The 14,281-nt window shown below is 38.3% G+C and overlaps 1 protein-coding gene across 1 annotated transcript in view; it reads right to left on the bottom strand.

Moving 5' to 3' along the window:
- Nucleotides 1-14,281, bottom strand: part of KLF12 (KLF transcription factor 12) — a 444,681-nt gene that overhangs the window by 303,468 nt on the left and 126,932 nt on the right. The gene's annotated exons all lie outside the window — the stretch shown is intronic.

Here is a 14,281-nt window from a genome sequence, read left to right as displayed (position 1 = left end):
TATATCCTACACCTGTAACTTATATAATATCGTACATCAACTATACTTCAATTTTAAAAAATGAGAAAAAAGTTCCACATGTTGGTAACATTCTTCCACTGGAGGAAAGAAAAAGAAAACCTTAACTCTGCAATTTTTGAAGCTCTTGATTAGTGGAGTGACACAATAAAAGTAATAGCTGATGAACAGTTTTGGTTTTTGCTTCCTCTTTAGCAGCCATGTAAAGGGCAAAATGGAGAAATGAAGAAACAGAGGCAGAAACTCCAGCTATGACGCTATGACAGATCCTGGGCACAAGATATGAAAATCTGTATAAAGATAAGGGAAGGAGGGGAGAAAAGGAAAGGCATGCAACAGGGAGAGAAGGCTGGGGAGAAAATGGCAGAAACTGCTTTAGAAGTAAATTTAATGTAAGAAAGAGAAGTCACAAATGTTCCGGCTGGAGCAGTTGGCTCTATTATTCTTAGCAACTAAGAGATTGTTAAAGGAATGCTGTTCTCCCTCTTTATAGCTGATACAAATGTGCAGAACGACTAACATGAATACTTTTGGGTGGCTCCATGTTACCCAATACCCAAGTAACTTTTTAAAAACTGATCTAAGATATGTCACTCAAAAATTAAACAAATACCAAGTAAATATTTATGTGATTTCTGAAAGCTTCCAAATCCCCAACACCATTTGGATCTCACCAAACAGAATTAAATATTGCTGTATTGGAGAGTTCTGATTACAATACACCATTTGCCCCATTTGGATAGATCTTAAAAGTCCTCCTATTTATTCTCTCTCAGTATTATGTAACTTGCTTCAGAATTTCCATTTCATGAGGCAAATTTTCTTTGGCATTCAGTTAAGCCAGCTTATTAGGCACAGTTGACTTTTTTTTTTCATTTGGAATTGCACTCAAGAGGGGACACGCCTTGGAGTTCTTAGCAGCACCCATTCTGTGCCAATGTCTACACAGGCAGTATCCAGCCAGGTCTCCTTTGTGTGTGTTTCCATACATTTGAACAGAAAAAACAGTTCACTCACTCATAAAGCCTTAAATGAAATGTACCAGAATGTACATGTTCCATGGGCTTGGCCTGTAAGATGAAGTGGTCTTTCATTTTATTCCAGCTTTAACCCCATCAATTGATCAGTCAGTCAATGACTCTCCCTCCCTCCATCTCTCCCTCTATGTCTATATTGATATAGATATGTCTCTTATGACTCAAAACACATCCCCTAAAATATAGTACAGCTTTCACCACTACTAGAAATGCCACTAAGAAGCAATGGAACATAAATACAATATTTTAATATGACAGTGGTGAAATATTCTCTTGAAATTCAGAGGATAATTCTTCTATTTTACATTATGAAACCATAATAAGGTACCCCTTGAAAGAACTAAAAAGTCATCTAAAACACCATGTTCTTATCAAAATACGTCTTGTCCTTTCTATTCTTCAAAATATATTATCTCAATCCATCAGTTCCCACTTCTCAGCAGAATGTACCAGGTACTTCAAAACTGGTTTCAATCTTACATTCTGGTTCTATAATTTTTTTTCACACTTTAATAAACCATGAGAATTTTTACATGACACTCAACTTATTAATGCTTCTCCCTAAATTCATAATACTCCATTGTAGGGATACAGTATTATTTACTCCCTCATTTTTGTCTACTAGTTTATTATTTTTTACTATTACTGATAACACACATCCTTCTACGTAAATCTTGGACACAAGGACCTCTGCTAGCCTGGAGGATGCCTTTGGACAACTAGAAAGGATGCCCTCTCTGGGAAGACACAGACAGACTCTAATCAGGAGGTGGGGCCTGGCCAGGGAAGCCTAGTGTAGATTTCCACGACTCACCCCTCAGCCAAGCATCCACATCCTACACCACTGTACTTAGCTGCCCTGTCTGCACCTTTAGTTACCTTAATTGCCTTAGAATATAGTTATATAAGTATAATTACTGGATCATAACAATATGAACTTTTTTCACTCTTTCAAAATATATTACCCAAATCGTTTTTTATACAGACTACACCAATTTATATTCCCACCAGAAGAAGCTTTTTATACAGACTACACCAATTTATATTCCCACCAGAAGAAGCTGTACCTGCTAACCTAGTTCTATTACCATCTATGGTCCAATACACAAACCACTGCCCAGCAAACTTTAGGAGATAAAATAAAGGTTTGTCAAATGAATAAGAGAAGCTAATGATAAAAACAAAAGAAAAATAAACTCCCCTTTATATCAATTGTGTGGATATTTCTTAACCAAGTAACTAGGGCCTTAATTATATAATTTGTATTTTTTTGATGCAATTAAGCTACAGACCACAATAAACATTAAATTTTGTGAATTATACATAACACAACATCACACATTTTTACAGCATTTGGAGATTTACCAAGTATCCTAATGATAGTATTTGTTCTGAAAGTAGTTCTGTGAGTTGAGCACATGAGCATTTTAAGATCCATTTGACAAAAAAAAAAAAAAAAAGATCCATTTGTCAGTGACGATCAGAGGTTAATTTCCTATGCAACGAGTCAGATAATGGTGGGGTCCTTTTAAACCCCCTGAGTTAGTCCCAAATGTTAGTGGACGGCTCTTTGTATATATCTCTGTAACTACCTATAATTTAAATGTACACCTCAGTATGTTTTAAACCTGGGGACAGCTTGGTACAATGCTAACTTCTGTTTTCCATTCAATTGAAGCTGTTCAAAGCACTCAAGGTCATCTTTTGCTCTGTAGCACCCCCACCCCACAGAAAACGAAGACACAGTTTAGGATTGAGAAGACCTGTCCCTAGTTTCACCTCTGTCATCTACTGGCTCTGTGACCTTAAAAACCTCAATCAACCTCTCTGAGGCCCAACTTCCGTCTCCACAGAAGCAAGGATAATACCTGTTTTACCTACCCGATATACCCTAACTGAAGTAATGTCTATACAACAATCTGCACTAACATATACGTAAGCACACGTAAGAATTATCACTCTTTAATCAGTGGACAGATATTAAACAGGAAAACAACAGAATTTCCCCAAATTAAGACCACAAGATAGAATAGATGAAGCTCCAATTTTATTCATGCTAAGGGACCTTTGGGTTGTTCCCCAAATTCCCATCAAAACCAAACCACGATATAAAATAGGAAATTGGCACATTTCCAATAACAGTTATTATATCATCAATTTCCTAATTAAAAGATTATTTAACTCTGCCAAACAGGTTTGTGAAATTATCCAGTAAATCTTCCCTAAGTACCGAAGTTCTAAAGGGCACTGTCCTCATCAAAAAACTCATCACACGTGTTTTGGTCCTCACTTTCCTGGCTCCAAAAATGATTCTCAATTGTCAGGTGAAGAAAAGCAAAGGGTTAGTTAGTAGTCACTTATTCCAAAATGAAAAACATGAGAAATAACAAAAGGCATAAAGTATTGTATTTTAGAAAGAATTTTAGATTTACTTTTAAACAAAAATATTGCTGCCTGGAACCACTGGTAAATACTGGTTTGTTTTTCTTTTAGTGGATAGTCTGGAGAAATTCTACTTACACCTGTTTCTCTCTTCAGTAGCTATAAGCAATAGAGAATAATTGTCCAAATTCTTCACTTTCTAACTCTTGTTTTCTTCCCTAAAATTTCCAGTTGGTCAGCCAGCTTCCATAAAAATTCAAAGAGAGTATCCTGGATAACAGAAATGACCTTGGCCAGAATGAAAGTGGATGCTATCCTCCTTAATGAATAGGGAGTTACTTCAGAATAACTACCTCGGAGTACAAGCATTACATTACCCTCTAGTAACAGGCTCTTCATCACATCTTAAATGATCTATTATGTTCTCAATCTTTAAAGGCTAGTGTTTAACACATTCAAAATACTTCAGGACCCATAAGTACACTTGTTGCTGGTTCCTCTGATAATCCCTTTATGTATCTTTAAGCAGAGACACAGAAACACATTTTAAAAGTGTTTACAGACACCTGACTAGTCAGGGTATACCACTCTGCCCACAGGTAATTTAGTTTGCTCTGTTTCAAATAATTGAATCCTGATGCTGGTATGGCAATCCCATTTGGAATTCCGTCTTCTGGATTCAACTTTACAAATCACTACTTCATTAGTTGTGATCTTGTGTTTTCAAGTGCTGATTTAAAAAAAAAAAAAAAGCCAAGTAATAAACGTGTAATATACCTATTCAATTCAGTTACCACAACTTTTAAAGCTGATTAGGGAACTCACTGGCAGGCCTGTGCATTTCAGTCTGAGATATTATATAACAGGATCCATGTTGGCCTTACTCTGTACCAAGGTTTCTGATATATAAGTTGCCTTTTTTTATTGAAAGTTATCTCTGTTTCATCTGTCGTGGTGAGTTATCTTGGGAACTGAAAATGTTTGAAGGTTAATCTAAATATTTCAGGAGATAAATGCAAATCTAAGCGCTACATTTTCATAACTATTTTGACTTAAAATGAAAAGAGACACTAAAGACACAAAGCAGTAAGCTTGTTGCTAGGTGACAGGTGACACCTACAGTATGTCTTCTGAACCTGTACAGCATGAGACATCTTACTGCTGAGAAAAGACACACGGATTTCCATGGCACACACATCATTCTCTGTAGAGAAGCAAACTAATGTTCAGGTATTTTTAAATATAGGCCACAGGTAGTCAGGAAATTACAACTGTATGAATATGTGATTTTAGATATGCCTCTCACAATAAATAGAAAAGGATAGCTCTTTATTTTCCATTTTGAGTAGATGTGGCTCTAGAATCTAAATAACATCTACATATGAAATACATATAATTTTCATGACTCGTGAATAAAGATTAAAGAGTGATAATTTTTCTTTGTATCCCACTTCGGAATTTTCACACTTTTAATAGAGATCACGTCAACTAGGGTAGGCAGAATCCATAGAGAAAGCATATCCTGATAAAAAGGAACCCAATTTGTATTAAATTTATTAATACAAGAACATCATAGCAAAGATCTGATGAATGCAAAAAGAGAAGCACAAAAAGCCTCAATGTAGATTATTTCCTGGACATAGTTTATAATTACACACCTACTTTGTAGCATTACCTCCCTTCCTTGAGACAAAAACCCAGGCACCAAGTTCCACCCCCTCCTTTACTCATCAGGCAATCCAAATGATGATATGGAAACGCCAAGGACGGTTTTATGCCCAGAATTGGGACCTCACATGAATGAATGGTATGTTCCACTCCCATTAGAAAGGTGGTACTGATGGTCACGAAAAAGATCCAGGCATGAACGCCAGACAGAATGAACACCAGCTTTAACATCTGGGGTCATATAACTTGGGGCAGGTTGCTTCACCTTATGTACTCCCTTTCCTGAATTTATTCAACTGGTAACATAAAACCTTGTGGGGTGCACTGAAAAGGAGAATATAGACAATGTAGCTACCACACTACCTGGCACATACTAGTTACTCAGCAAATGTCAGTCCCGCCCCTACTCGCTACATTTATCATCAAGTGTCCAATCTCCTATTTCCACTTAAACTTTCCTGAGAACTAGGAACCAGCAATGACCTACTCTGGCCCAAGTTCCACTTCCTCGATACCACCTTCAACCATGAGAGTGTGTCTCTTACAGGAAGATCCTGGGAATACAAAGACGACAGGATCTCCACTCTAGGGTGTCACAGTACAGTGTCTATAATGCACCCATTAAGAGAGTTCAATGATGTAACAGCTAACAGAAATAGGAGAAAGGGAATTCAAGGTCATTAATAACCCATATCCCATAATAATTCCCTTGGAATTCTGTTAGTTACATACAAATCATTTGAAAATTCTCCATTTACAAAACGGTTCTTCCCCATTTCCAGCTCTACGTTTCTCTGAAATTATGTTTCCACCCAGGAATTCTTCACTATTAAGAAAAACAGACAATACAGAAAGAGCAAACTTTAAGAACTAAGGTCCCATGTGGAGTAACGTATGCTTTGCACAATCATTTAAGAACAGAGTTCTCGGGCTTTCCTGGTGGCGCAGTGGTTGAGAGTCCGCCTGCCGACGCAGGGGATACGGGTTCGTGCCCCGGTCCGGGAGGATCCCACATGCCGCGGAGCGGCTGGGCCCGTGAGCCATGGCCGCTGAGCCTGCGCGTCCGGAGCCCGTGCTCCGCAACGGGAGAGGCCACAACAGTGAGAGGCCCGCATATCGCAAAAAAAAAAAAAAAGAACAGAGTTCTCTGAATAAACAGCCCATTCTCTGAGGGAGGAGGCGGAGCCAAAGCACACTGACGTGGAAATTACTCTCTCAATCTGTTTGCGGCTTCCGTTACACCCCATCATTCTGCGCAGACGGAGAACAAATAAACCCTTAAAAGAAAGCAACCATAGCAAATGAATTAAGCCTTTCTTTTACACATATTGTGCTCAATATAATGGTTTGAAAAGTAATGTATGCTATGCTCGTCTTCCAGTGTAATTGCCATTTTACTGGGACTGCGTAGTCAAAAATCTGATTTGTATTGCAAAGGACTGACAAGATGATTAAATCTTGTCTTCGTATGTCTAATTTATGTGATTTAGATTGCAACACAAATATGAGCATGTGCAATTTGTACTTGCATGGAAAGCTACCGCATGTAACACTACGTTCTGCCAAAAGTAACTTGGCCACACACTAGTCTGCACCGCCACGTGGGGGACCCTAACATCCTTCCCCAACCCTCTCTGTCAGGATGTCTTAAACCATCATGCCAAAGATGTTAAAAATCTTTGGGGTTTTTAAGAGGCTGGTAGGAGAAAAGGAGTCACAGGGTACCCAGCTACTTATTAATCTCCAGTTCACTTCCCAGCACTTTCTATAAATATAATGTGGTTGTGTTAAATATAATGTGGTTGTGTGATTTATATATAGAAAAGCAAACTTCAAGTTTTGAAAACAAATGAAAATAAAATCATGGTAAACACACATTTGGTACCACTTATAAATGCATAATTCACACAGTCTAAGAACTTCTTCACTACTTTACTTCAATGGGTGTTATCTGGACATAACTGGGTGTATATATTACTGGGTAATTAAAATTTTATACACTAAAGAGCTATGACACAGTCAGGAAAAATAAATGCCTCGGGCTTCCCTGGTGGCGCAGTGGTTGAGAACCCGCCCGCCAATGCAGGGGACATGGGTTCGAGCCCTAGTCCGGGAAGATCGCACATGCCGCGGAGCAACTAAGCCCCTGCACCACAACTACCGAGCCTGTGCTCTAGAGCCTGCGAGCCACAACTACTGAGCCCACAAACCACAACTAATGAAGCCCGCGAACTTAGAGCCCATGCTCTGCAACAAGAGAAGCCACCGCAATGAGAAGCCCGCACGCCGCAAGACAGAGCAGCCCCCACTCGCCGCAACTATAGAAAGCCCACGCGCAGCAACAAAGACCCAATGCAGCCAAAAATAAATAAATAAATTTATTTAAAATATAAATAAATAAGTGCCTCATTCAGTATACATATTTGGTTTTCCTATTAATTATTGCTTTCTATGTTTAGCTTGCCAATGCTAAGCAAGATAAATCCCACTCAAAGGCATAGTAAACTGTTTGCGTACGGAGTAAATTTATTTTCTAGTCCATCACAACAATAGTTGATTAAAATATGTTGCTCTTATCCAGTTTTGAATTAATTCACGTGAAATAAAACAATATTTATTAAATCGTGGGGAAAACATTCCATCAAACTGTAAAACCTGAGTAGGAAAACAAACGGCACACAATTACAGTTGACATTTAAATGAAATTTGCAATCTCGAAATATTTAACAAGAATTAGAAAACATCAGACCTGAGGTATTTTAAGGATACTTTTATGTTCAATCTCTTCACGTAACTGGGCGCAAAGAAGTTTTAACACAGGCAGATTTTAAAATATAATTTGAAGATGGATCAATGAAGTAAGTAGATTTGTTTCAGTGACATTTTGACATAATGATACAGAAACAAGAGGGTTTATTTGATATTTTTAACGAAAATCTTGCCTTACTGAACGATAGTTTTGACCAGCTGAACTCATTAATCCAGTGTGCATATTCAGACATCATAATCATTGCCCCACGTAGTTCATAATCTGATCCATAAGAGATAGCTGGCTGTCATGGCAAGTACATAATCAATAAGTATTTCTCAATGATGAGCAAATTAGTAGACTGTCAAATGTATTACATAACCCTATGCTTCTCTCATAATTAATTAATACCAAAATATCAAAATAACTATTTTGCTGAGAATGACAAATGATATATTAGGTTGATTCTTGTTCAGAAGGATCAAAAAGACCACTTGAAAAACTGAAAAATACTGAAACTGGACCTCAACTCAAGTACAATCCAAGCAGTTTATTGATGAAGGCCCACTGACATTTACTACATGGTACATATATTCTGTTATTAATTCATCTGTGAATCACCCATATGCCAGAAATTGAGAGCATTACAAATTATATGCCACAATGCCTAATTTAAAGAAGCTCATAGACAACAAAGGTGAGACAAATATAAATAAGTAAAATAATTATAACAGTAATAGATACCATCTATTGAATGCTTACCATACGTTTAACATGAACTAGGTGTTATTATATATATTAGTTAATAAATGCATGTACAAGGCGTAGCTATTCTAATGACCCTGAATTAACACCCACACTTTAAAATGAAAGTAACTGTAATTAAAGTCCATATTCTCTAACTTATATCAAGTTGAAGAACTAATAACATCATATGAGGTCTGGTGAAAAGAATAAAGTACAGCAGGAAGTTGAGGGAACCCACAGCAAGGTGAAACAAAGCTGAGTCGTGAAAAGTGAGGAAGAAAAGACATTTCAGGGAAAGGGGATGTACTAGGAATGAGTACATTTAAATCTGAGTCTGAGAACACTCACACATATATGTACAGACACATATAATTTACACACACATATATGACCAAGCGTCCTAAGAATCAGCATACCAGCCAGCCCATGTCACCCAACGAGGGGCTCTAAGATAGAAATCTGTAATGTGGAGAGAAGGTCCATTTCAAATAAACGATCAAAACAATTGTGAAAGCATAACTTCTAGTGTCTTAGGTGCACATCTGTCTTACAGTATAAAGGGATTTATATTATATATGCTAAACCAAGAACATTAAAATATGATTTAAAGAAGCTAATTCTATGGAAAAAATGACTTTAAAAGTGCTTTCTCATGAACTGTGCTATGTTCCATGATTGAAGGTATTGCTGACATTTCTGACTCTCATGGATCAAATATTTCAAAATATTTATTAATCAAATACAAAGCAATGAAAATATGCCCATAGATAGTAAGTATACTATCTTCGACATGCTTCTACCTTCAGGTTCACAAAATGCTTTGACATATAGGCCTACCCTAGTTATCCTTTTTAAAGGTGTTTTATTTGGTTGAGGGGCTTTAAAGTTCCCTCACCACATCTGGGCTCTCATTCTGTACTCCTCTCCGGCATATGCATCTTCTCTCCTACCTTCAAAATATTCAGATAATCTCTGTCTCAATGCTAACAGTCAGCCAGCTCTACTACTAGATGTAACTTCAGGTAACTACAGAACAATTTCTATCCTTCCTCAGACATGTGATCACAACTCATTAACTCTAAGTTGATCCACCTTCCCCGGACCATGAAACGGTCTCTTTGATGACAGATGTATATTTAGCATTACAGATAACCTGCACCTGGAAAGAAAATTCCCCTCCCCCGTTTCAATGAGGTCTCTGATTCTTTTCTCCAGTCTCTCTACTACCATTGGATGTCTTTTAAATAGTCTACCTCCCTACAAAGGGGTATCTTCCAAAACTCTCCTTAATTTTACAACGGGCTTTGATCTCTTAGGAAGTTCACCCACCAGAGATTTGATTATTACCTCTCAAATGAACATCTCTAAGCCTAAACTCTTGCTAAAATCTTGCTCTACCTTTTTTCCCACATAGATATTACAGAATCGTGTCCAGTGTATGCAGGAGTCACTCCAAAGCTAGCTATCACCCATGGACCAATCAGTTATCAAGCGGAGGCTACATGAGCTACTCTTGATTACAGAAGGGCAAGCAACTTGAAACACATCTAATGCTCCAGCTCTCTTGAACAACCCTTTCTACCCAGCATCAGTTTTTAATGCAAGCACATTGTATGATACATTTTGTTTGGAGTTTCTATGGTTCTTAGCAACATGCTGAATTCCTGTAGCTGACCACTAAACATTATTTGGTGAGATTCGTGTCCCATTAGATAGAGTAAACAATACCACAGTATATGGCAATACTACCATTATCAACTGTGTGCTAGTGATTAGCTAACCGATCTGGGCCTCAGCTCCCTTATCTATGAAATTAAGGGGCTGAAATGTCTTCAAGTTTCCTTTCACTTATAAAGTTCTGGAATCTACAAACCCTCTATTTTAAAAATGCACAAAAAATGAGAAAGAAAAGAATCATACGAAATCACCAAAAATAATTTATGGAATGCAATTTACTGAGTTCCTACTGTAAAAGAAGGTATTTATATTAGAACACAGGAATTACTTGGAGAGTCCAATTCTCTGAAATTCTTTTAAAGTGGAATAAACAGCTGTTGTTGAAAAAAAAATGCACAAGCCTGCAAGGCATATGCTATGAGCTGGAATACATTAATATTGGTTAACAGAGTTTGAGTTCTATCTCTGAATTGATGAACTCAGTGAAATTTATCAAAACTTCTCCTTCCCAGTGGCTCCTAACCTGGCAGAATATAATGGATGACTAATAGGTCAGTGGTAACTTAGCACACCACATCTCTTTACTATGTGGTGCTCTGGAGAGAAAAGCTTAGGAGGCAAAGAGGGGACCATGAAGTGAAATATTTTCACTCTTTCCAGAGCTGAGCCTGTGGACACACCAGTAGCTGAATGATCCTCTGGAGGCGGTCTTGAACAATTCCAAAGGTGAAGAGGGAGAATCCCTTAAGTAATTTCTCTCCCTAGGGTTTTACGATGGCCACTTGGAAGGCTCAGAAACGTATCTGCGACATTGTTTTGTGTAAATTAAAGGAATATATTATTTCCAACAGTATCTCAGCAGCAAAAATGTACTCTATATACCAGGTACGCGCCAGGCAGCGTCGCAGGTACTTCATACACGTTATCTTAGGGAGTCCTCACCATGAAGGAGGGATATTAACCTCCACTTTACCAGTGAAGAAAGCTTCATGGCTACTGAACTGCACAGTGGGGATCTGAACACTCTTCCGTCTGATTCCAAAGTCCATACTCTTTTCCTCACACCACAGTGCCCCTCACTAGAAGCTCCTGAGGTGTGAGCTTGATGAAAGCGCTATGCCAGGACAAATTTATCCAGGTACAGATGTGGCCAGCTTTCAGGCACTGCTGATCACTTTGTGGATCCGGGCAGCCACTGAAGACACTGCTGTTCCCATTCTCAATTATGATCAGGAGCCACTGATGGCCCCAGTGTTGCTATTGCTACACTTGGGCAGCATTTCTCCACCTATGTTCTGTGGACGGAATGGGGTCTATATTAAACAAAGGACATCAGAGCTCCTTTCGCCAATGCATTTTGTTTTTAATGTAGCTTTTCTCAGAGATATTATGCAAGAACACTCCCCCATATAGCCAGAAGTCCCAGGAGCCTCAGAAGTTTCTGGAAAGTTAACCCTCCCATTTTTACAAGACCATGAACAGTAACTGCAGAGTTCTTCAGAGCTGGATGACATCTAACATCCTAGAGACCTGAATTCGAAACTCAGCTTTTCTATTTCCAAGTTAAACGGCCATGGCCCAATCACAATCTCTCTAGAATTCAGGTTTTCAACGTCCACAAGAATGGCTAAAATAATGCCTACCTTGCAGCATGTTTGTTACGTCTAGAGAATCTAAGAAGTGCAATTTGCAGAAGGCTCTCGATAAAAAGAGTAGTTATTATTAAATTATTATTTTTCATAATTTTAAGTACTACTTTGGTTTTAAAACACAGAACTAAGCAACACTACTAAGCCACAGAACCTGCTGGAGCCAGAAAGAGATCAGAAAACAAGCCACATGAACTTCTCTGGGTATCCTGTATTATTAAATGATACTAATTTAAGAAAAGAGAAAGAGTTACTAAAGACAGCCAGGTTTCCAGAAAACCGGCATGCGTATGCCATACTCTTCTTCTACAGGGAACAAGGCAACAGGAGATGGGTTTCCAATTTTTCATAGTAATAGGACCCAAATAAACTAAAACCCATAGAAGTGAAGATCATTCTGAAAATCCATCATCCAGAACTCCTGTTTATGGAGATTATTTGGCTCCATCTTCTAAAACTTAACAACTTAATATTATATCTACTCCAGCCTTAGACGCTGATTTTCAGTAACTTCTACACCCTCTCTTTTACTGCCTCTCTAATGTCGTCCATCTTATCCCTGTAATTATTCGGAAATCCACACCTTGATCTCTGTCCTATGAACGTTAATCACTCATTCACGGGATCAACAAGTACTGCTTCTCCTTCCTCCTCTTTCCAACTAAATCCCTCGTCGAGTTTAAAATAAAGGAGGGCTCTAGGTTTTAGAAAGCACTGATTTCAGAATTTTGTTTTTTGTTTTTGCGGTACGCGGGCCTCTAACTGTTGTGGCGTCTCCCGTTGCGGAGCACAGGCTCCGGACGCGCAGCCTCAGCGGCCATGGCTCACGGGCCCAGCCGCTCCGCGGCATGTGGGATCTTCCCGGACCGGGGCACGAACCCGCGTCCCCTGCATCGGCAGGCGGACTCTCAACCACTGCGCCACCAGGGAAGCCCCTCAGAATTTTGTTTTTAATTACCATGAAGACATACAACGGAACAGCATAAAATCTCTACTCACAGTACTAAGGAAACTAAACGCCACGCATTCCTAGTGGTTGCTCCAATCGCCACCAGTTGTAGCTGCTGAGCGTCTGAAACGTGACTGGTCCAAATCAAGCTGCTCTGCAAGTGTGAAATACACTTGAAGACCTTTTACCAAAAAGCATAATTTAAAATACTTCATTTATCATTTTATATTGATTATGTGCTGAAATGGCAACACTTTGGACATACTGGGTTAAATAAAATATATTATTAAAGTTAATTTCACCTATTTCTTTTTACGTTCTAACATGGCAATCAGGAACTCTACAATTACTGAAGCAGCTCGCATTATATTTCTATTAAACAGCACCGGTCAAAGGTCCTACATTTCAAAGCCTTGTACAACACACTGGGAATTTTCTTGGCCTCTAATTGTATTTTATAGAGACCATAATGACTTCTCTTCCACTGAATTCCCCAAAGATATGTTTTCTTGTTTAATCTAGCATTTAATGTATCTGGATGTGAATATATCCCAACATGTACTGTTAATTGAGCACAGTCTTCAGGTCCTTGGAAAGCTATAATTGTGAAGAATGTATTTGATGCTTGTTGGTACCTGATTTTTATCTCACCAGATTATCAATCTTCAGATCTTTGAAAACTCTGCAAAGTGATCTCAAAAGTGTCGTGTGTATCTTCCAAAAGCACAGTCATTCACGCACAGCCATGCCTGAATTCAAGTGTCGAGGGCTTTCCTTAATCCTCATAGCCTATTAAAACTAAAAGATCCCCAGAGGACCAGAAATACAACCCAACATCCACTTTGTGTCCTGAAGCATAGCTGTATTTAAATTGATAAAATAAAATGTAACGTATTCTGCATCACATATCCACTCTGCTGCTGATGGGAAATACGCTGGACAATACATACATCATTAAACTGAACACAGCCAAGCATATTATGTTACAGCATCATTTGGAAACTCAGGCCAAACAATCCTCCGAAATTTCTAAATGTCAAAACTACTGACAATAACATTTTCATTCATTCTGTGTCTCAATGTTGCTCTTTATGTTTCTCCTGAGTAACAAATTTGATTAACAGAGTTTCTCATTTTCATAATGTGTAAAAGTGGTGAAAGAACTCATTGTACATTTAAGGAATTTTTCCAGCACTTTTATTGACAAGTAGCAATACCTAAAAAACAATCACATATTATAACTCATACCAACCCTCATTTTTTTCATGGAGTTACGTGTGAAGTCATGTTTTCAATCGTATGATTTCTACCAAATATCCCTGGTGGGTCAGTTCCCGCCAGATGCTAACTTTATGAATAAGTGTGATACCAGGCAATGTGAGCAGGGCTAGACTCAGAAGACACT

Source organism: Grampus griseus, assembly GCF_964374135.1.
Source record: "Grampus griseus genome assembly, chromosome: 18".
NCBI lineage: Eukaryota > Metazoa > Chordata > Mammalia > Artiodactyla > Delphinidae > Grampus > Grampus griseus.
Note: the sequence above shows the minus strand (reverse complement) of the source record. Positions and strands in the feature narration are given on the sequence as shown.